The 23,070-nt window shown below is 39.3% G+C and overlaps 2 protein-coding genes across 11 annotated transcripts in view; one reads left to right on the forward strand and one right to left on the reverse strand.

The window, feature by feature from the left end:
- The window catches only part of WFS1 (wolframin ER transmembrane glycoprotein), a 62,015-nt gene extending 57,162 nt beyond the window's left edge, over positions 1–4,853 (reverse strand). The window contains exon 1 of the mRNA XM_074587573.1: positions 4,534–4,853. The gene's annotated coding sequence lies outside the window, so the exon portion shown is untranslated. The remainder of the gene's footprint in view (positions 1–4,533) is intronic.
- The window catches only part of JAKMIP1 (janus kinase and microtubule interacting protein 1), a 162,603-nt gene continuing 143,302 nt past the window's right edge, over positions 3,770–23,070 (forward strand). For 9 of the 10 annotated variants that reach the window (XM_074587564.1, XM_074587562.1, XM_074587563.1 and 6 more), the window contains exon 1: positions 3,770–3,952. The gene's annotated coding sequence lies outside the window, so the exon portion shown is untranslated. The remainder of the gene's footprint in view (positions 3,953–23,070) is intronic. The other variant, XM_074587568.1, reaches the window with a different exon arrangement.

Below are 23,070 nucleotides of genomic sequence, written 5' to 3' on the forward strand. Positions count from 1 at the left end.
CGGTGATAAGTTTTAAATATGGCCATATATTATACATAATTGTTGTAGTGTTGCTACGCACTATTATATAGTTGCCTGCAGATGGCTGCATTTCAATGGGAAAAACCCACACTCTGTAAAAAACAAAATCTGTCCTTAGACGTGTATTTCTGATTTCTAAATAATAATATCAATAATAATATTAACAAGATAACAATAACAATGACAACAACAATGATAACAACACCAACAACAACAATAATAAAAAGTAATCAATGCAATCCTTTTACATTTACGGCAGCAGATAATCTGCATGTAAATCAGTTTCAGAAGTGCTCTAGGATTTTTTTTTCATAAAAGAAAGTAAGAGCTTAAAGCATTATAATTATTCAGAGCTGAAGTTTTAAAACTTCTCACATTTCAAGGTTTAACTGAGTAGGAGGACCACCACTGTTTACAAGGGATTTTTATTATGATTAAAAAGCCCGGGCAAATTTAGAGCAAGGATTCTGATATTCTTCTGCAGGCTGCAGGCTTAAAGCTCTTTAAAATGAGTGTATCAATATTAAAAATGGATTAACTTTTCAATTACAGCCTGTCCTTGAAATTTGATTTTGCTTTCTACTTAATATAGTTACTTCAGCATGAGTACGATAAAGTCAAAGTGCCTCTAATTCTAAACTGCATAGCTGTAAAGTTACCAAAAGGTTTTTAATGCATTTTTAAAGTGTTACTTCTAAGCCTCAGTTCCATTCCCCCTCAACTAAATGAAGAGTTTGCATTGATTTTGAGGAATTCAGAACAGAGCCCAATATTTTCTTGATGATGTCTCATATGGTACTTTCCAGATTGAATATTTCAATCTGCTTTACTAATCACTAAGAGCAGAGTTAGAAAGCTGGTAACACAATGGCCAAACAAACTGTAATAATATATCAGCCATTGACTGGGCAAAACGTTTGTTTTCCGTTGTCGACGTCTTCTGCATTTCACAACTGCGCACCCTGTGTGTGTTTTTCAGAAGCCTCCCACATTATCAGGGACACCTCAGTTAGCAGGAGATAGCTGGATTAATTTGTGACCGACCCACAGAATTCCTGTGTGAACTTGGGCAAGCTTTGCAGGACCCAGCTGTTTTCTTCCAGTCAGATACAACACTGATGTAAACAAACAAACAGGTCATATTTTAGATCTTTACTTTCAGTGAATATTCCAGTCTGATGGATATTCCATGTCCACTAATAGCATTAATTCTTTGGGGATGGGAACACCTTTACAGTACATCTGTGCAGCGCAGACAGGGCAATGGGTCCCTCAGCTTGAATCCAGTAATGATTTCTAGACGTTAGCGGATACCAAACCAGAGGCTCTCAAATGGATGCTCTGGCTTTCATGAAGTGAAGGTTGCTCTCCAGCTGAAAGGAACAGCAGCTGATCTATGTCATATCTGATCATACAGATCAGATAGATCATAGCTCGTCATATAGATCCATGTCTGACAGTAGGCTAATCTTTTTGACTCTTCGCAGACAAGAAGGTGATCATTTTTAAATGAAGTCCAATGAAGTATTGAAAAAAAAAGTGCTAAGCTAAAAATCTCACCCTGTTATTTATTTTTAAGTACTTTAAAGAAAAAATGATTTAATAAGATAAGAAAATAATTTGCATGTAACAGCCCTATGCATCAGCCCATTATATACAAATACAATACAGAACAATCTGCCTTTTTTTCAGAACACAACACTGCATCCTTGCACAAGACAAAGCACTGATATAAGGCTATACATATATTATTTAAGAGCTCCAATTTCCTCTCTCCCTGACCAGGGCCAGAACTAAGGCCCAAAATTCCTGTTTCTATAAAGAACAGTTAGATAGCAGCTAAAGCATAACAGGCTTATTACTGTTTCATTAATCTAGACTTGGAACATAGCCACTAATAAATATGTTGACATATTTTTAGAGTATATATCAGAGACTTACACCTGATATTGTCTTGGAAAATGGCACAAATAAACTATATGAGCTAATTAACACCAGCTGGGACATCCAGTTCTCATTGATTTTAAAATCTAAAGCAGCATTTTCTCCATAGAGGAGAAACTTCCAGGGTTATTTTGGCTACAAGGATTCCTTTAGCTCCTGTTTGAAATGCCTCCCTTTGGAAAGAAATTTGTTTAAACGTTGCTTCACGCTGCCCAGCAATGCATGTTGCCTTTTGGTCTCAAAAGGTGGTTCTGAATCTTTAATTGCCTTTTCTGTTAAACTGTGCGTTCCACTCCAAATTTGGGTCTGAAGCATTCAGTTTGGCCATCAACAGTGTTATGGTTTTATCGGCTAGACTGAAGTGTCCCCGTGCCAAATTTCTGTCGCTCTGTTGCAGCCCAGAGCCACCTTTTTGAGGAACCCAATCAACCGACTTCTTTGAGCATGTTTCAACTGACGCACGTGTCTTCTGTTTGTGGTTCTTCTTTCAAATCTATCTGGCTATTTTCCCATATCCGTCTTGTCTTGTGAAACTAATATAGACTTAGCACCCCAGCAGCAACAACACAACAACCCCAAGTACAGTGGCAATAATGCTTATTTTCTCCTCGATACTGGGACTATTTACACAAATACTGCATTGAGCAAATTATCATGACAGTTCCCACTCCCTGAGGTCTTTGTATTTAACTAACTGAAATTCTTTTCTACTGAATCTGGATCAACAGAAATATCTTCACCAACAGAATTTTAGTAAAGGCATGTTAAAAGCCAATTTATGGCAGGACAGAAGAGGCAGAAGAAGTTTGCTGGGAGCCTCAAGCAGCTATTCTGTTCCATTCTAACAAACAATGAGGTTTTAAATAGTATTAGGGTTTAGAGCCGTCTGGCACAGATCACAGAATCACAAAATTGTAGGGGTTGGAAGGGACCTTTGGAGACCATCTAGTCTAACCCCCCCCTTCCACAGCAGGTTCACCTAAAGCAGGCTGGACAGGAACGCATCCAGGTGGGTTCTGAATATCTCCAGAGAAGGAGACTCCACCACCTCTCTGGGCAGCCTGTTTCAGTGCTCTGGCACCCCGAAAGTAAAGAAGTTTTTCCTCATTTTGAGATGGAATTTCTTGTGTTCTAGCTTGTGCCCCCTTGTCCTATCACTGGGCATCACTGAGAAGAGATTGACCTGATCCTCTTGACACCCACCCTTTAGATATTTATAAGCATTGATAAGATCCCCTCTCCTCTTCTCTTCTCCAGGCTAAACAGCCCAAGGTGTCTCAGCCTTTCCTCATAAGAGAGGTGCTCCATTCCCTTGATCATCTTTGTAGCCCTCCTGCTGGACTCTCTCCAGCAGTTCCCTGTCCTTCTTGAACTGGGGGGCCCGGAACTGGACACAGTACTCCAGATGCGGCCTCACCGGGGCAGCGCAGAGGTGAGCACTAGCAGTTGAGTCAACCCGTCAACTCCAATCCTAATTCTTGCGTGCCGCCGTAGGGTGCGACGTGAAAAATTAAGTACATGAGTACTTCTCCAGGTGCACGGATCCACATCCATTGAGGTGGCGAGCTGAATAAGGGGGAATATTACACACAACCCACTCGAGCTGGCGTGACTTCTGCTCACACCGCTTGACACGGGGCCAGGGGATGTTTCTCCGGAGCAGAGGCGGCTCGCCTTGGGTCGCGACACTCAGCCTCGGCGGGACACTCTCAGCCTCGGGGAACCCGCCGAGGCTGAGAGTGTCGCGACCCTAAGCGAGCCGCCCGCCGGCTCGGGGCGGGGCTCGGGGCCACCTCCTCTCGAGGGCGGGCCACCGGTGACAGCTGGGGAGGGAGCCCGGTGCCGGCAGCGAGGTGCGGCTGCCGGGCGGCGCGTCGCCGGCTGCTTCGCCGCTCCTCCCGCATCGCTCCAGCGAGGCTTCCTCCGGGGAAGAAGCCGGGGCAAAGGCTCGGCGGGGCCCTGCCGCCGTTTTCCGGCCGCGGCGTGGGTGAGGCACGAGTGGGCGATGCGGGGGCGGCGCGGAGGACGGGGTGGGGGATGGATGGATGGATGGATGGATGGATGGATGCATGGATGCATGGATGGATGGAGGATGCGGCCGCGCTCCGAGACTTTGACCGTGCGAGGTGCCTGAGGGGGAAAAAGTGCAGCGCGGGGTGGGGCGAGGCCGTGCTCATCTCCGCTCGCCCCGACGGGCGAGGAAGCCCCGGGAAGGGCAGCCGGTCCTTGGCGGGGCTGGGCGCTGCCTGTCGCCGGGCGGGGAAGAGGCGGCTCCTGCTCGCCGAGGGGGCCAGCTCGCCCGGGCTTCCCCGGCCCTCCCGCAACTCCCCCGCAGCCATCAGCCAGCCGGGGCGCGGCCGCGGTGGGGAAGGGAGAGCCCCGGGCCCCGCGGGCGTGCTAGCCCTCCCGACCACCGAGGGGCTGCCCATGCTCACCCCTCCATCCCTGCCGGCCTCCCCGCCGCCGGTACCTGCGGGAGGGTGGGATAACGGTGGAGCGCATCCCTGTCTTCCGCCCACCCCTCCTCCGGCCGAGGCTCCGCCACCCTCCTCTCCTCCCGGGCTTTACCTGGGCTCCCGGCGGGCATCCCCGGCAGGTTGCGGGGGGGTCGGACCTGCTCTTCCAAGCCCAGCCCTGCTAGCATGCGTTTTCTAAAAGCACATCTGAGGCCTGCCCTTGGAGGGCTTGCGGGATGAGGCCTTTATTATTTTTTTTTTTGCAGGGTGCTGGCTGGCTGATATTTACATAATATCGCTGCTTAAGAGTGACCTCTTCCCTAATTGGAGGCTTCCTTGCCATTTTCTATGGCAACACTGCAAAACAGATCACTCCGGGGGGTTGGATGAGAGGAGTATCTGTACACAGTGTAATCTTTAGTTATTGGTTGCCCATTAAGGCTGGTTTGTCCTGGTGAATGGGTGAAATTTTGAGAAAAGTTCTTTACCTTGGCCCTTAAAGCAGCTGTCACGCCTGTGAGTCACTGCAGGTTTGCAGGATCTCTATTTAGAGAGAGGATGGACACAGGTTTAATAAACAAGCAAGAATTATTTTTGTTAGGTATTTACAGATTACCAGTCATCTATTACTAGCCTGACTGATGACTCCATGTACCACACTATCTAATCAAACAATCATAAGGAATTATGTTAATTTAAACAGATGGTATTTGTTTTATTTATTTATTTATTTTAAAAATTCACATGATTATTAGAAAGAAATCCTAGGAATTTTTGTGAGGGGGAAGAAAATGGGTCCCACTTCATTTCAAGATTCCATTTGCTCCCTGAGATCCCTGCCTTATGCTTAGGACCCATCATGTATACACACTAATGTCTTTTCTTACATGACTGGTCTCACTGACAGTAAGCATGATGTGCAGGTGTATTTATGCAGGAATGGGATTCTGTAATGCTTATTAGGGTCTTCTGTGTTTCATCTCTGTGAGACGCCTGTTTCTGTTTCAGTTTTTATATGGCTAGGCGTTTAATACGTTTTGTGTTGGTTTTCCACAGCCTGCTGAAAAGAAATGTTTTCTGATTGTAAAGACACGGTAATTCATGGTGCATTTAGGCAGGACAGTTTTTATGAAGATTTTTAAATTCTACTTAATTATCTTTTGAGACGGTGCTTTTGTTCTGCATGGAAAATATACATACCTTGTTATTAATAATGCTAAAATTAGTTATTGTAATAGAGGAGCTGTGGTATTCTGTAGGGCTTAGAAGATTTGTTTTCAATCTCTGCTCTGTTTATATTTCTCAGTCCATTGGGATGACTTTGTTTCTTGCACATGAGGTAGCGTGGGGTCTTTTTGGTTTTGTTGTTTTTGTCTTTGGAGGGGTGCAGGTATTAAGGATGTTAATGTGAAGTCACTCCATATGTTGGAGTCTTAAAGAGAAGGGCCAAGAATCTTGGATCCTCTAGAAGAGGTGGTTCACCTTATGGGTGGAGGGACCACTGTTTGGAGAAGAGCTCTACAAGTTTAAGGAGGCCACCTCCTAGGACTCCTTCACTGAGGCACTGGGGCTGAAGTCTGCTACGTGATGAGATACTAGTCCTGTTAAGAGGCCATTGACATAGAGATTTGCTCAACATGTTTAAATTCTCTGGCACGCAGATAAGAGGTTTTGGGTTTGTGGTGTGTTTTTTTTTTTTTTTGGAAATGCTTGTAGCAGTGCTCACTCTCCGCTTAAATATATGTGTCTTAGATTGTTGTTATGGGAACATAAGAGTTGGAAATAGCCTCAAAAGAGGCTATGGGTTGAACCTGAGGTAAAAATAAGGCTTGAATTTGAAGAGATGTGCTCTGTTAAAATGTTAATCTCAAAACACAGTGATAGAATAGAGGTTCCTCATCATGCTTTTACTCTTAGAGGTCCTTCTCAATCAAGTTCGCTTTTTGTTTCCTATAATTAGTATATTTGTGTCCCTGCAAATGTGCATTTGTGGTTTCCTCCAGCCCCATCAGAATTTCTGCTTTTAAATATTATCTGTTGAAATGTTTGTAGTTATTTTCCTGTATAGATTAATTTTTTTCCTGTTGAACATTTTGATTAGAATATGATAAAAAATAGGAGATACAGGACTAGCAAGTATATTGAGGAAATAAATGGGTCTGGGCCACACCTCTAGACAGCATAAGGCCAGCTGGAGGCAGAAATACATGTCAGGGGACAGAAAATAATGAAGAAGGTGAGGCTGGGTTGCCTCTTTGTATAGAAGCAAGGTCAGTTGCATGCTGCCACCCTGTAAGAAGATATATGGACATGTACCACTGATTATTGCCTCTCAATTTATCTATTCATTTATTAATTTTGAGCTACAGTTGCTCTGCCGTCAACAAACCATTAAATCCTTCCTCATGTTCTTGTCTATAGTCCTGACTTTTTTTTTCTTTCAACTTTCACTAACTCTATTCTGTTTCATTTTGAAGGGACAACATGCAGCCTTAATTGCAGCTTTGTGTACTGATATGCACAAACACATTCCATCTCTTTTGTTTTTCATTAAAAAAGTTCCATATTTAGAACAGTTGCTGATTTATTGTACTTATTCCAATGTTACTCTGCATTATTCAGTTTCATAGTTATTGTTTCATAGATTATTCGTGTTACAATAAAACATGGACAACTCATGACCTAAAAATGCACCTTTTTCCATCTTGGGAAGGCTTCCCCCAGTATGCAAATTTTGTAACTTACTTCTTTTTAACTTTTGCTAAGATTTTTCAAAATATAAAACTTTATTAGCCCTAAATTCAGTATTAAGGAAAATATCTATAGTAGTTCCATAAAAATCATATAGATTCATTCTCAGTGGGGCAAAATGGAATTGTAGTACTAGTAGTTTAAACTCATTTTTAACTCATTCTTTTGCAATGATACTTTCATCCTTTACACATTATTATAAATCATAGATTTTTTTTTAGCATATGGAATGCTTTTGTAGGCCTGTCTTTAAGATTGCCCAAACTTTAAATTGTTTACTTCCTCACTTGCAATATTCCGTCTCTTTGTTTGTCTAATAAGAATGGCAGTTTAAGAGAAACTTCTGCTATGTGCTGTGATAGGTGAAGTCTCCCCCTTTTACCCTTTACCCAACACCAGGCTCATAGTTCTGGCATTTTGTTCCACGGCTACTTTTGAATTTGACGCATTTTTTTCTTTACCATATATGCTCTCAAACACATTAATAAATGCAAATGAAGAGCCAACTTTATTTGTGAAGCTCCCACCTGCAGCTGTTAGTTTAAGTTAGACAGGAATGGATAAGGGTCTTGATGTAATGAGGAATACAGTGTGAAATGTTGCTTTTCCTGTTATTTTATTTTTGTTGGTTTTTTTAGGCACAAAAACTTGTAGTCACTATGTATCTTGTTAATAGTTCACAATGGGAAATTATATGTCAATAAAGAGAAAGATAGAGTGGCAATTTATAACTTATCTTTCTATCCTCTGGTTTTAAGAGAGGTGTGCCTAGTACACATTATATAAAAATATAAGCATACGCACATGTAGTTGTTTTAGTGCTGTCCTAGTAACATGGTGAATAACGTGATTAACTGAAACCAGTTTCTAGAAGTGAAAGTCTGAAAGTTAAGCAAAAATTGTTTCAATGGTGAGATATTTAGAAATAGCAAATAGACTTTTTGATGTTGGTTATGTCCTCCTCCAAAAGCACAGCCCACATTGGTTTGCGTTGCTTTGGTTTTGCTTTGTTTTTAGTGGAAGATGGTTGAAGAGTATCGTTGTTTTGTTCTGATGATGACAAGAGAACTTTTGTGTAAATATTACTTGCAGATGTTTTAAAAAAAGCTATATATTTAGTCTGTGAGGTGGCATTCTGTAATCAGTGTAAAATTAAGCAGGGAGCTATTTATATTATCAGCTCAATGTGTATTTGTTCATGTGTTGCTTACTTGTTCCCTACTATATGCTGGAGGTAGCCGCAACTGTAGGAGGATCAAGTTGTCTCTTGTAACTCTTTGATGTTCTCTGCTCTGTTATCATCTTGTTTTCAGTCCATCTTAACAGTATTTTGCCTGTTCTCTAGCACCCTACCTTGAAAGTAGGGAAAACGGGAGCTGTTTCAGAAAGTATATTTTCCATGCTTCTCAGTGCCATTTTGCCTTAACTTTCATCCTCTTGTATAACTAACAGTTGTCCTCCATTTCAGTTGTCTCTGACAAGACATTAGTATTGAACATTTTAGTTGCTCTTACGATAGCTGTTAACTTTCCGTTCAGTACGGAAGTGTCATTAGTGTCACCCGGCTGTATTTTGCAGTTTCACTTTTGATTTGGTGCTGATGTTCAGCATGTGCTGCAGATGAAATGCATGGCTTCCTGGGTGTAACCTTAATAAATGGTGTCCCTTTAGCTAAGGTAAATGTGGTTGTCAGCCTTCATTATGGGCACAGTCTGCTTATCTGGTTGCTTTGACTATGCTACACGGGTGAGGAGGTGATTTTTTTTCCACTGTGAGTATAATGCACTCAAGTTTAATCTTAATATTATCTATGTATTTTAAGATGAAGTGAGCCAAGTGGCATGGTGATGTAATTGAAACTGAAGTCTTATTACTGCTATTAGTATTATTTGTATGGTAAGAATAAGATTGAGCCACTGCAGAGCAATCTTCTTTGAGTTCTTCCGAAATTACTGTATTTCTCTTCTTTAATGATCAGAACGTGGAACATCTTATCTGTCTAAAGTACACCTATTTTAATAAGACTTTCCAAAATGTCAGTGATTATGAGGTTGAGATTTCATCTTCTTTTTCTGTCTTTTATCTAGAGCAGTATCCAGCATCTGGTAGCAGTTTATTTACTGCACCATAATGCTTCTATTTATGCTAAGAAAGTGTTGTCAAATATTTTGCATTTCTTCTCACTAGCTTGCATTTGAACTGCCAAATAAAAGTACAAGGCTTTTTTTCATGCAAACTACTAATTCTCTGAAGAAGCTTGTTCTCTACCTTTATAAATACTTGTGCAACGTGATGCACTTGTATCCTGAGTCTAATCTGGGCATGTTTCTGGGGTGGAGGTTTTACTTTTTGAGATAGTGATTCCTGTTCTGGTTGAATCTCTGAGATACAAGTACTTCTATGATTTTGTAGTAACTCCTTCTTGTAGTTCTTTCTGCACTATCTGGATGTAAACACGCTGTGGTCCCTATCAGGATGGAGAGGGTGCGTTGTGATGTGTTGCTTCTCTAAATTGCTTAGAAATGAGAGATGAAACCCCAAGAACACAGCTTTCTCCCCATCAAGGTGTAAAGCAGCACTTTCACAATATTTTTACCTTATGTTGATCTACCCTGAGTCACATCTTGGCATTTCCCCTAGAACAGATAGTGTCTTAATCATTCATTGCTAAACTTGTTAGGTATAGACTATATTATAATTATACTCTTGCTAATTGAGTGTACCAGACCTTTATTTCTTAAAATAGAATTTAGTCATTTTTCCTCTCATACCCTTTCCTGGACTCCCAATTTCTTAAACCAAAAAGAATGACCTGCAAGTGCATTTTATCCCAGCTTCTTATATCAATGTTCTTTGAGATTTACTCATTTTAAGAAAGATCCAAGTGAAAACCTATCTGCACTATGGCAAAAGAAAATAATTCAGCTGACCAATAAGGATGATGGACTTAATTCTCACAAAGGCAGACTTCAGCTTCTCTGTGCAGCATAATCCTTCTACAAGATAATCATCCTATTAGCTTTTGCATGAGGCTTTGGCCACTACCACATGCGATGGGGAGGTAGGATGGGACGCTGTGCCCAAACACTTAGTGTCTGTTCTGGTAATTCTGAGTCTTTTAGTAAAATGGCAAACTCTTACTAAAAACTTTAATTACATTTGCTGTAGCCTGGCTTCCTACGGAAATGAGGCTTAAATGCTTCTGCTGTCTCTTAGTCCCCTATGACTAATTTTTGCATTTGTTGGCCAATTTCAAACTGCATTTGTAAGAAGGGCTGAAGTCTCAAAGATAAATCTGCTCCAGAACTCAAAATGTATATATTTAACGGGGAAGATTAGATGAGCCTTTTTGTATTTTTAAACCAGTTTCACTGTTGATTGGCATTAACTTGTATTCTCTGCAATGAGTTACCTTGAAAAGTGAATCTTTTAGGGCTATTTCTTTTATTCCTGACACAACATTATATCCCATTATGAATGTTTTCTGGTTTGGGTTTTTTTGTCTGTTTGGTTTGTTTGTTTGTTTTTAATGGATTGCCATCATGTGTTCAATTTCTCAGTATTTTTAGATTCTACGTTCTCCCAGCCAGGAAGTCAGGGCTGTTACTACCTCTTGCAGAAAAAACCAAAGCTTTCCTGCACTCAGCTAATTGTACCATCTCTGCCTTTATATTAGTAACAAATATTCTGTGTATGTATTGTTTTTTGCAGAATATTTTTTTTTATATTTTCCACCATGTGAGAAAGCCTGAAATATTTTGATTTTTCTTTGACTACTTCTTTTTCCCATATTTTCACCTTACTCTTTCCTGAATGATTTCTGGTCTAGAAGGTAGATGGCTATTTCTGCATCACAGTGGGGAACCATGACCACAACCATGGTTAGATATATCTGAGCTAGATTTAGTCTATCTATTTAGCTAGTTATTAGGAATCTAGCTATTGGGTAACAAAGCAGTGGTTTCTAAAAGTAAAAACAGTAAATGCAGAGAATTTTTGTGTGCATTCACAAATGTGCACTCAGAAAATACTTCAAGGATTAACATACAGATAAATATGTTTATGGAGACAGTGTATCTGATGAACTGGATGAAATAGAAGATTCCTGCATACTAGCACCATAACATAATTTCAGAATAATGCCAGATTATGCTTTATGAGGCGATGCATTGGAGATGTGTCTGATTTAAACAGTGTTTAAACTCTAATCAGAGTAGGGTACCTAATGTTTATATTGTCCAGGAATTGAGAGAGGCTAATCCTTCAAAGGGCACAAAAGCAACATAGGATTCTAATTATTTGCTGTTTCCTCACACAAAACAGAGGAATATCTAAAAACTGTAGAGGGACGTGTCCCTGTATCACCGTAGGTAATAAATGCTGTGCATTTCTTACACGTTTAGATCTGTAAATCTACAATCCTGTCGGATGTCCGTAAAGCAGAGCCTTAAATATCATGATTGTCAAGAGCAATAATTCTCATCTCCAGAAAAAGCAAAATATACTGCAGGTTTGCTCTTTCATATGTAGTATATCTAGCTCTTGTGCATCTGATGCAAAAATACATTACTGGTTCAGCTGCAACAATCAGCTGTAACTGGCATGTGGAGTAAGGGAGCTGGAAAAAATCCATGGTCCTGCACTGGAATGCAGTAATTGCCAGCTCCTTACTAGGAGGTGGGACCAAATGCGTGAATCTATCACAGCGTGAAGCTTAGATCTGCGGAATAACTATCCTGCTCTAGTTATTTCAGATTTCAGATACCCTGGAATAATCTCTCTGTTTCTCAGGGAAATTATTTTTATTGGAATGTAAATATACTGGGAGAGGGAAAAATTAAAATGGATGACATATTCTGAACTGACTATTTCCATGGTCAGTTTTCTTGTGAAAATAAGTCCGAAGAAGGTGTATAGAAAGTAGGTAAGTCAGTAATTGTGAGAAAGACGCAGAAGGAGATGAGTGAATTAGAATATGCTACAGGGAAAATAAGGAAGAGTGGGCGTCTATGTAGGCAGCTTTGTTGATGGCAAAATGCTACATGTTCTTATTTTGCTGTGTGCTTTTTCATGGTGGAGGAATGGATGTTCTGCACAGTTTAAGCCATGTCATTCTGTTTTCTGCTGTAATGTCGTGGGGTTTTTTATATGCAGAAAGAATTATTAATTTAAGGCTTAGATGTCTTCTTTAGTAATGGAACTGTACAATGGAAAACCCGTATTTTTGAGAGTTCTTGAATCGCACAGACCATTTTTTATTTTTCCTTCTTATATCACCTGAGATACACCCCACCCCACAGGTTATACAAATGTTGTTATGGGTTCTGTCCTGCAACGGTTGTAACTTTTTGAATAGAAAAATAAGAACATCCTTGGTACTGACCAGTTTGATTCTGATCTCAGCTACAGTCTGTGTAACATGGATCCATCATCCATATATCCGACAGCTTTATTGCATGTGTGTTCTGGATTTACACTGGATGCAAATAACAACTAGTCTAGGCAGAGAGGCTGGCGGTAGTAGTTACAGTCACTGCAACTGTGACCAACAGCCTTACCTCTGTGCATAGGAAGAGCTGCTACAGTTTTGAGGGGGTTCAATACATATATATCCTTCTTTAATCTGCAGTAAACTCTAAAAATAGGATTATTTTTTTTCAGCTTTTAGAATGGCTCATGCCATTCTGACTGGTGAAACCTGCCCTGAAAAGTGGGAGCCTAAGTGGGTGCTTGTATGTGTTTTGATAGACAAATGTGACCCTGGGGCAACAGTCCAAAACTTTAGCAACTGAAGAGGTGCACAGACCTTCTTCCTGGTATAAAATGAACTCAGTATGTTAGTGAATTAGAATGTGAATAAATTCTATCAAGTTGTATGGTAGTTCTGAGACTCATTAAATCTACCTGGGAACATTCATGTCACAAAGGTTCACGTGATCGATGCCTGCGTTGCTAGGACTTTGTTGGTTGTGCTTAGTTTTGTCGTCAGTTCAATGTGAATTATAGAGCTAAGCCTTCTCATTTGAACTGCTCTAGAACTTATTTCTTAGCATTTTGTCAGTAAGCTTCATTGTTTCTGGGGAGCAGTATTCTTAATCCACCAACGTGTTTGACTCCCAACTGCATGTGCTCGCTGTTTGAGTCTGTTCTACTTGGTGGCAGACCTCAGGCCTGGACGAAGTTTTACAGAAGGGGGACTTTATGTGTAGAAGGCAGTGGAGATGCACAAGCAATGCTGTGTTTGTTTCTGAACCTTGGAGGTCTTGACAGGTCACAGGGGGAACTTCTGTATGCTAACCTGGCAGAACAGAGTTACTGTCTCTGTCATTTTGCCAGTATTGAGAATTGCTGTAGATTCTCGATAGACTGACACTTTGGGTGCAGGACAGGCAACGTACGCTCGCTGCTTCGCCGTACCTAGTGGATTTTGGATACCAAGAAATGGGTGTGCATTTGAAGCTGGGGAACTCTTGCAGTGAATACATGCAAAGTTTTCCTCACTCTTGCAATGCTGGAATATCCCAGTAAGATGGCTAAGGCAATAAAAGCAGTGGTGAATGATGGTTTAGTGAACCTGTAGTTCACTACAGGGTCTGTGAGCCACCCGTTCAGTATTGGAAAGCACATTTTTGGTGTAAGGCTGCAGTCAGTTTCACAGGTGGTGTTCCTGGCTGTTGTACCAATGAAGACAGTAGGTATTGAGACTGTTGTTTGTGAGTGACTATCAGTAAGGTGTATACCTATAGCTTGCATGTTGCATGAAGCACATAAGCAGCAAGGAATAATGCTGATCTTTTTGTAGTTGTCAACTAACCACAGAGTCTTCTTCATGAATATCAGCGTGGAAATCCTCAGATGTTCTGTGTTGAGTGCTGAGATCTTTTTTATCTGTTTTGGGGAAATAGGTTTTAACTTTCTCCAAATAACATATTGGATAGCCTTTCTTCAAGTTTTGAGAACTTTCTTGTTCATTTTTGCTATGGCTTGTGAAACTGTGCTTGGCCCCAAGGAGGTTGGTGGAAACTCGGCATGCTAAGGTGGTTAGTGGAAACACTGCATGCCATGTGCATTTATCTGACTGAAGGTGCTGCAAACACCATTGGAATGTGATCATGACCGTTGCTGTCCTCATTGTAACTTGCTATGCAAACAGCACATGTGCCACTCCTGAGAAAAAAAAAACCAACCCACTTTTTTTCTTTGTACAAACCACTGTTGCAGAGATGATAAACATTTCATCTTAGAATAAATTTTGGGGAGGGTAGGAATCCACCTGATTGTGTTCTGAATCTGTTGAAGCAAACTGCAGGCCTCTTTTCCATATGGGTTTTAACTTGCTATCAACTTAGAGGCCTGTAATATGCTGGAGTTTGCTGTCTTGTGACTTTTCTGAGGTAGCATATAAAATTGTATTGCAGGCTTTTAAACAAAATGTCAAGAGCAGAGACATAGCTTGTAACCCATGTGTTGAAATTCCGGGACAGGCCTTTAGTGCTTATTAATAATTTCCCTTCTATGGAAAACTGTCAAGTAGTTCTTGATTTTTTTCCTCTTTTTTTTCAGGTAATATTTTCAGTATGCTCGGCTGAGATGTTATGGCTCATTGACAGCAAAACTGATTCTCTTTGGAATGTGGCCCTGCACACCCACTCATACTTCTCTAACTGCAGATACTCTGGTTTGTTCCTGCTCTTCTCTCCTTGCCAGCAAGGTTTCTTTTAGTGCCACTTCGGTCCCCTTTGTATTAGAGCCAGTTGTACAAGACCTAATAGTCTCTAGCTTGTCATCCCATTACAGACAGTTCATCCCATCCATTATGGAGTTTTCATCTCTTCAGAGATTTTTAACACATAGAATCATAGAATCATTTAGCTTGCAAAAGACTTTAATATTGAGTCCAGCCATAAACGTAACACTGCCAAGTCCACCATTAAACCATGTCCCTAAATGCCACGTCTACATGTCTTTTAAATACCTCCAGGGATGGTGACTCAGGCGCTTCTCTTGGCAGCCTGTTACAATGCTTGATAACCCTTTTGGTGAAGAAATTTTTCCTAAAGTCCAACCTAAACCTCCCCTGGTGCAATCTGAGCTGATTTCCTGACATATCCCAGCATCATCATCTGTGCTGTATTATCAAAGCTTATAAAGATCACACTGGAGCAATATCTACTCTGATTCTCTGGTCAGCTAGTGTGATTCTGCATTGCAGTATCTAGGGTTGTTTGACTTAGATGAACAGGGTGTTGGAGAAATGGTGCCAATCATGTGGCTGAAGACTTAAATACTGTTTAAATTCACATAAATGAATAAATGGCTGAGCCCAAGAGGAACCTGGGAAATGAGTTGCAGGAAATACTTACAGAGCTGTAGAGTGGCACTGAAGACTATCAACCCTTGGTGCTGTCACCTGGCTTCAAACTGTATTGGTTAGTACGTAGGCAGAGTGAAAATGAAGCTTTAAGCTATAACCATGGCAAGCTGAGGTTCAAGGTCAGTTCTAGATCTGAGATTTCTTTCCTGCAGGCTGTTAGTAGTGTTTGTGCTAATAAACAGCTTAGAATAAGCTTGCAGTATAGAGAGAGATATTGGTCTCAATGGGACTGTCAGGTTAAAATAATGTTTTGTTTTTTAGCAATTTACAGTTTCGAGCAAATCAATTAAATATCAAAGCTTCATTACTTAAGCAGTTCAATTAAATTTTGCACATCTCTGGTTTTGTAATGTTGGAGTTGACTGGCAAATGCTGTGGTGTTTGTGTTCAAAGAAATGTAAACAATTAATGCTTTTTATTGCAAGAAAAGATTTTTTTTTATAGCATTTCAAATAATGTTGGGTTGCATGGGGGCCTTAACCTGAAAGATGTGGCCAGACTTGTATACTTGCACCTTGGGTATGCCTGTAGTTGAGCTGTGCAGTACATTACAGAATTGATGCCTACATCAATGCAACTAACAAAGAGACAATCTGCAAGCTGGATCAGAATTTGACTCTGCTTCTGTTCCTAAGTATCTGTGTGGGGAATAATAGTCTCTGTACAGAGATTTATTTCATCTTTTAATGTCAGAGGGGTTTGATCTGCTGCTTCTGTGATCGGAACATTGCTGTGGAAGTATGTCAAGGAGACAAAACTATCATCCTGTTCCTGACAATGCAGAAAGCAGAGTTCTCAAAACTGGTGGTTGTTTAGTTATCCTCCTGTCTATCCACATGGCAGAAAAGGAATAAATTCTTTTGTCATCCTTCTATGTGAGATTCTGAGCCAGCAGGAGAATGCCATGTTCATAATGTTGATCTGTATGTAAGTTGGAGCTCTTAGCTTTGCGTTTCCTAACACTGCTAAAACTCATTCTGTTTTTCATAAGTAGTATTTATATTCAGATATTTCCTGTCTTCGTACAATAATCTGCATATTATTTTATACTCAGATGCTCCTCCTCCTCTTCATGCATAGCATGATTTCTCAGATATTGAAGTTTTCTTCCTCCTTTATTCATGGCCTTCTGTGTAACTTGAATTTCAGCCTTTTTATGGTATCTGTTTCATTCCAAGTTTCCTTTTTACATAATTGCTTCTTTTCTTCCATTGAGATTATCTGTGTCTGTAGTAAGGAATATACATTTCAGTCTGCACATATTCATAATGTCTTGATATTATAAATTTTTAATCATAAATGTTAATATCAGGTTCAAATCTACCTATATAATGCCGAATAAACACATTTTATAATAAGTTTTATTGCTGCTAAACATGGGATTTATCTTTCTGAATTCAACATCAGCTTTCTACTGGAGGATGGCGTGGTGTTGGATGATTTTAAATTTACAGACAAAGTGTTTTTCTTTAATGGTTTTTTTCTGAATTGCTCTTACACTAGGAGAAATTATGTTTTTTACTTTCTTCTTAATCACAAGCTACTTATTTTCTAAGTTCTGATTTTGCTTTTAGCGTCAGGGCTCACTACCCTTTTTTTTTTTTTCCTCCTAGAGCGAATGTAACCACCCTTGTAATTTTTAAATATGTTATAAATTTATTATTCAGAGTTTGACGCTCAGTCCATGTGCTGAGTCACTGTTTAATCCACTGATTGTATTGTTTGCTTCTTGGACATACAGATTAGCTTTCTTCAGTTTGGGAAGCATTCTAAAAATCTGTCTTCGAGTTTATCAAAGCAACATTTATCAAAAATGGTATTTAGACTTTCCCCCTCTATCTTTCACTTAGGTGAATGGTTCTTGTGAGAGAGTTCATCGTCTGGCCCTTACTGTGCAGTAGATCCTAATGACTGGGTATGGAACAGGATTCACGTCTCCCTCTCTCCCAGACTGAGCCGCATTAATGTGTTTCATGGGAACAACCAAGCCAATACTGAAAGTGCTGATAGATTGGAGACAACGTACAATATTGCAACTTTTGAGATACTTTCAATCCTTCAAATTTAAAACAGAAAAGTAGCAGTTAAATAAGACAGTATTTGAATGTAACAGGTGAATTGTTGAATATGGAGGGAAACAGAAGAGAACTGTCTTCTGCTTCCTTTTCATGTTGCTTTCCCACTTTTGCAAAGAGCAGCTTTCCATGTTTCAGACTGTAGCTTAAGGCAAGAAAATCTTGGCAACAAAAACCATCACAGAAAGTTGGGATCTCAGGCAAGTTGCATTACACAAGATGTTTACATCGCATTCTCATGGCGCAGAAACAGTGCCTTAATTGATAGGTGCACCACATGGTGGAAAAGATAATGGGATTTGCATTCTGTCTCATTCCTATCACGGAATAAAATGTCTGATCTGTTTGTATGTAATAGTTAAACAAGACAAGGGCTCAGATTGCCAGTCATCAAATCTGCTGTTCCATTCCCTTCTTCCCATAAGCTTTGTATTCTTTTATTCTTTTGCTAAAAAAGGCCATTATATGTTTGTTCTTTTTCCTGTCATCATGTGTTTTGATAAATATACTTAAGTAAAATAAATGTGAACTATTTTTCTTTGGGGCACTCCATTGTTTCCTTTGTGAAGAGCTAAATTAGTGGAAGAACTTTCCACTGGACTATAGCCTTAGCTTTGCAGGGAAATAATTACCATTTGAAGCCAAGATACTATGTTTATGGTCTATTGCCTTGTTTGGCTTTGGGAATGCCATGTCTCCATTCCTGGTGTAGTTGCTGTTCTCTGAATCATGAAATCTGTTGAGCTGATAAAGCAACAGAGAAGGGCATCCTAGTGCCCCTGAGAAAATGTGATGATCTGAAACTACAGCTCTTTAAACTGCATTTTTAGTGCTTTACCTGTATATAAAGGATCAGTAGACACAGTGTAAAGAAAGCAATTAGTGACACTGAAATTCAAACTACTTTATACATATGTGATTTTTGCATTATGATCATTTATTGAAATGATCTTCAAACTAACGACCCTTTAAATATAGCCAAATCAAGAAACAACAGGTACTGAAGTGTGTGATGCAATGACAAATCATAATGATGAATTCTTAATTTTTTCTTCGGTTTGTAGTTGGGTCTTTTATTATTCCTGTCCTTGTTCCTTATGCTGCTGTTTTACGTTTCATGCTGTGCTTGATTTCAAAGAGTACCATGGCTATATTTGGCAAGGTGTTTACTGTAGGTGACTTGGGTCAGAAGAAGTTCTGAAAGGGTTCTGAAAAGCTTCATCCTTTTCCCTGCTCCATTTTACCATCTATAATCCTAATGCGCTGCTTTTTATGTACACCTTTTGTCACTACATCTGTCTTTCAGCATGAAGGAGTGAACTAAACTCCTTTTAGAATTTCATTAATGCCACTTCTGATCAGTTGGCAGATGTTACCGAGTGACCGACGCTCACCCTGGCCCCCGCTGATCCCCAAGTGCCATATGTGTCTGCCAGACAGGTGGCTGAATGCAGGACACTCCACTGGGGAAGCCCGACGACTCTCTGTGGATGGTCTTTAAAAGACGAAGACATTTCTAAGATGGATGAGCATTCTTGTCTGTAGATTTTTAAAGCAAAAAGAGGCCACTGTGATAATAACGCACTTAACGTATAATTTGAGACCTAGAGCATCTTTCAGTAATTTCTGCGTGTGCTCCTTAACTTGTAAATGTAGGCAACTGCTTTCTCTGTCAATGTTCTAGTGTCAAAGAACTTATCAATTTCTTTACTTACCTAACTCCATTGACTACTTATTCTCCTGCCTCAGGAATCTCTTCTCAGTAACACTGTGACTATGGCTATATAGAAAGTATAATACAAATAAAAATAAAAATAAAGCTTGTGTGTTATAAATAGGAGTTAAATTAGGCAGAAGTTTATTTTTAGGCTACTGATTATATTGATGATCAACAAGAGTGTTCTTTGTGCTGTGCAGCAATTTTTACGATGAAATTGTACTCTTATCATTGTGTTGACATGAAAGAGCAGGGAACTTGCTGGCAGGCATATCTGGGTTAGGCTGCAGTAACTCATTAGAAGCTCCTAAAGCAGGATTACATAAATGGGGCCGTATCTTCTCAGGTTAAATATAGTTCTGTAGTTTAATCTATTACGTGTCTACCATAAAGTCACCCTATATTGACTGACAGTAGTAGTCTGATTTGTTCACCGCTTCAGTGCTATGCTTAAAAACAAAACAATGAAGACATAAATAAAATTCACAGGTGAATCTTTCATGGAATTCATTGTGAGTTTATTGCTGTTACTTAGGATGAGGTGGGTTTTTTTGAGTGAAAATAATAATGAACTAGGCAGATTGGAATAAACTTGGAATATATACAGCATACTTTTCATTAATCTATTTTTTCTTTAATCAAGTTATAAAAAGAATTTCTTGGTCTTCTGTTTTAGGCTATAAACTTGAAGTGTGCTTCAGCAAAAGTACAGATAATGTTAGCTATAAAAACCTACCAATTAAAATATATAATTTTGCAATATATCACAATCACAAACAGAGTAAAGGAAATGTATTCAAGATAAAGGAATTAATAGATTCCTTTGGCCTCTTTTTTAAAACTGCTACATTTCCATTAAAATTATGAACTGAGTCACAGACTTCTAGTTCCTTAGTAAGATGCTGAATATTATTTAATTTTATATTACTACTCTATAAATACTTAACTACTTGTATCATTATTTATAAGCAGCGTTTTCTAGGGACATTATTCATCAGCTTCTGGTTTCCATTCAAAATGTTGAAAAAAACCCCAAACAAAATGTAACTCACAAATTCCCTTTTCCTAACATGAGAGTTCAGGTAGGTTTTAAACAACTTTATTCATCAATTTCTCTGTAAGGCCTCACTTTGACCTGCAGTCAAAAATGACATAATTTTTCATATAGTTGGCAGGATGCCTAATTGTGTGTGCATTTATATGGACCTGTATATATTATTGGTTATATGCAGCAGCAAGATAGATTGAAAAGATTCTTGCCAGTGTCTTGATTTAACTTTCTGGTCTTAAAAAGCCTGGTATTGACACTGTGAGGTTCATTCTGATGGCATCAGTATTGATGAGCTGTTGGGTAAGCAGCAGCCCTTTAGACAGTGCTGAATTCTTCAACTTCTGTCTGTTACACCATGAGCTGCATTTCTTACTATAGCATTACTTTTTATCTGTGAACATGTGGGGACACACCGGAGGTAACATTACGTTCAGTTCCAAATGTGAAGTCAGTGCCATATCTGCCAGAGGTGCATGTGCACATCTATAAACAAGCACCATTTGGCATGACTGAAAGCCTTAGCTAAAGACATGAAGAGCATAATTAACATTCATAATGCCTGGGAATTTATTTTTTTTTCTCAGATAAGCTGTACAAGACTGATAAGGTCATGCCATGTCCACTACGTGCAGTCCAGTTATAAGTTCAAGTTATAGTAGTAAACTTGTTTATTTTTTTCAAAAAAACCTTGTGAGTAGCTGGGAATCTCAGTCCTTCTATTAATTCACTGCATGCAGTAAATTTGCTATTTTTTATATGGTCTTGTATTCTAAACAGAGGGTTTACATTGGCAAGTTAGTGAGGACACAAAAATAATTACTTTCACACTCTTCACTTTACTAATGAAAAGGAAATTATTTATTGACCTTAAGTCTTAATTTTAAAGACTGCGAACTGTGGAAGTCATATTTGGCATATGTAGAACAAACCCATTTCTCACTGGAGTATTTCCATTAGAAACCTCAGAGAAGCATTTGGGAAGGACTTGTGAAAATCACATATTCCCCTAGTTAAATAGTAAAATTAAAAAAATCTTGGCTTTTTGTTTGCTTCTCAGCAAAACATCTTCTCAGGCAGCATCTGAAAGTTCAGCTAATACTTCCTTTGCTTCCTCTAGAATTTTAGTTCTTTGGAACAAGGACTGCCCTGTACAATTAATTCTAGCTTTGTTGTCAAGGCAATAAATGTGATAATGCATCCAGTATGTTCTAGCATGTGTTAGAAGTATTGTAGACAGGCGACATATGCTTTAACAAGATGTGGCTTTGCTAGTTTGAGTCTGTCTATCCCTGAGCTTTTTATCTGTACCAGCTTAGGTGATGTTATAGATGATGTTGTTTTTCACCTGGACAAGTCTCTACAATATTCTAACAGCTTTATCCCTAGATAAAGACAGCATGTTTATGTGACATGCAGTCCCGTTTTCAGCTTGTTCTCTGAGCATTTCTGAAATTACAAGTAGTAATAGTAGTTAATGCTATTAATAAACTACTTTGTCCAGATTAACTTTGAAATTGGTTGCTTTTCAACACATACAGTAACTGATGCTCCCCTTAGAGTGTTTTGGCATAAGTTTAATACTTTCATAGATGCCCTAGAAATAAGTACTGTAATAACAAAATTATATTCACACAAATTTTTATTTTGGAGTATGTGAATGAACTCAAATTGCCCTCTATAGTCTTTAAGGAATTCAGCATCTCTCTTGCTAAAAAGATATTTTGCAGGTGTTACTACAAAAATAACTTCTATGAGAAGTCACTTTATCTAATTTATGTTTGAAATTACAGTACAAGATTTGCCAGAAGTGTGATACATGCGTTAGTAATAGGGAAGCAAATTCAGAAAATTCATCTGTAAGTCAGAAAATGTGGAGAGGAGCAGCAAGAGAGTGGTTTGTAAGGCCAGCAGTGACAGGGGAGCTGTATTTCCGTCTGGAATTTCCCAGGCAGAAGAATGTGCGGATGTACTGCACCAAATTGCTGTTGCATGTCCTAGGTTGTCACTAAATGCATCAGATTTACCGCTCATGGGCAGTAACTTCTAACTCCTTAAAAGTTTTGGCTTGCTCACTATGCATCACATATGTATAGGGTTTGAGACCAGATTTTTTTTTTTTTTTTATATTATTGGCAAGTATACAAATTCTTTCTAGGCAGGAAAAGTGAAAATGTTCAGGTAAAATCCATGTCATTGATACCTTGCATTGTGTTTTATATCTCTAGTTATGAATGGCCGTCGCTGGGAGACAGCCCTTCTCTAATGCTTTGTGCTTCTGTTCATATGGGTATCTTGCTCTTGGTGGCAATTCCACAATTAGAATTACACTGAATTGGAACACTTACTGCCAGCACTTAATTAGTGTGAAATAAATTTTATTTATCTATTTAGTTATTTATCCTGCTCTCAAGATCATCTGAATTTCAATAGCACCTGTGTACATCTGTTTATCTAAGTTTTTTGCTAAGAAGGCTGCTCAAAAGATTGCAAGGTGTTTCTCCATTTTATTTTCTGAAGTTGGGTAATGTAATATTTGTAAATAATACTGGCTCAGTGGGAACGGTTGCATCGCGGCCTGAATATCAATTTGTTTTCACGTCATCTGAAACCAAGCAAGACACTCGTTTTGTTTAAATTCCCAGATCACGGTGACTTTGTTAGGGCAGAGAGGAAGAAAAGAA

The sequence above is a fragment of the Larus michahellis genome, chromosome 5 (assembly GCF_964199755.1).
Source record: "Larus michahellis chromosome 5, bLarMic1.1, whole genome shotgun sequence".
In the NCBI taxonomy this organism is placed as follows: Eukaryota; Metazoa; Chordata; class Aves; order Charadriiformes; family Laridae; genus Larus; species Larus michahellis.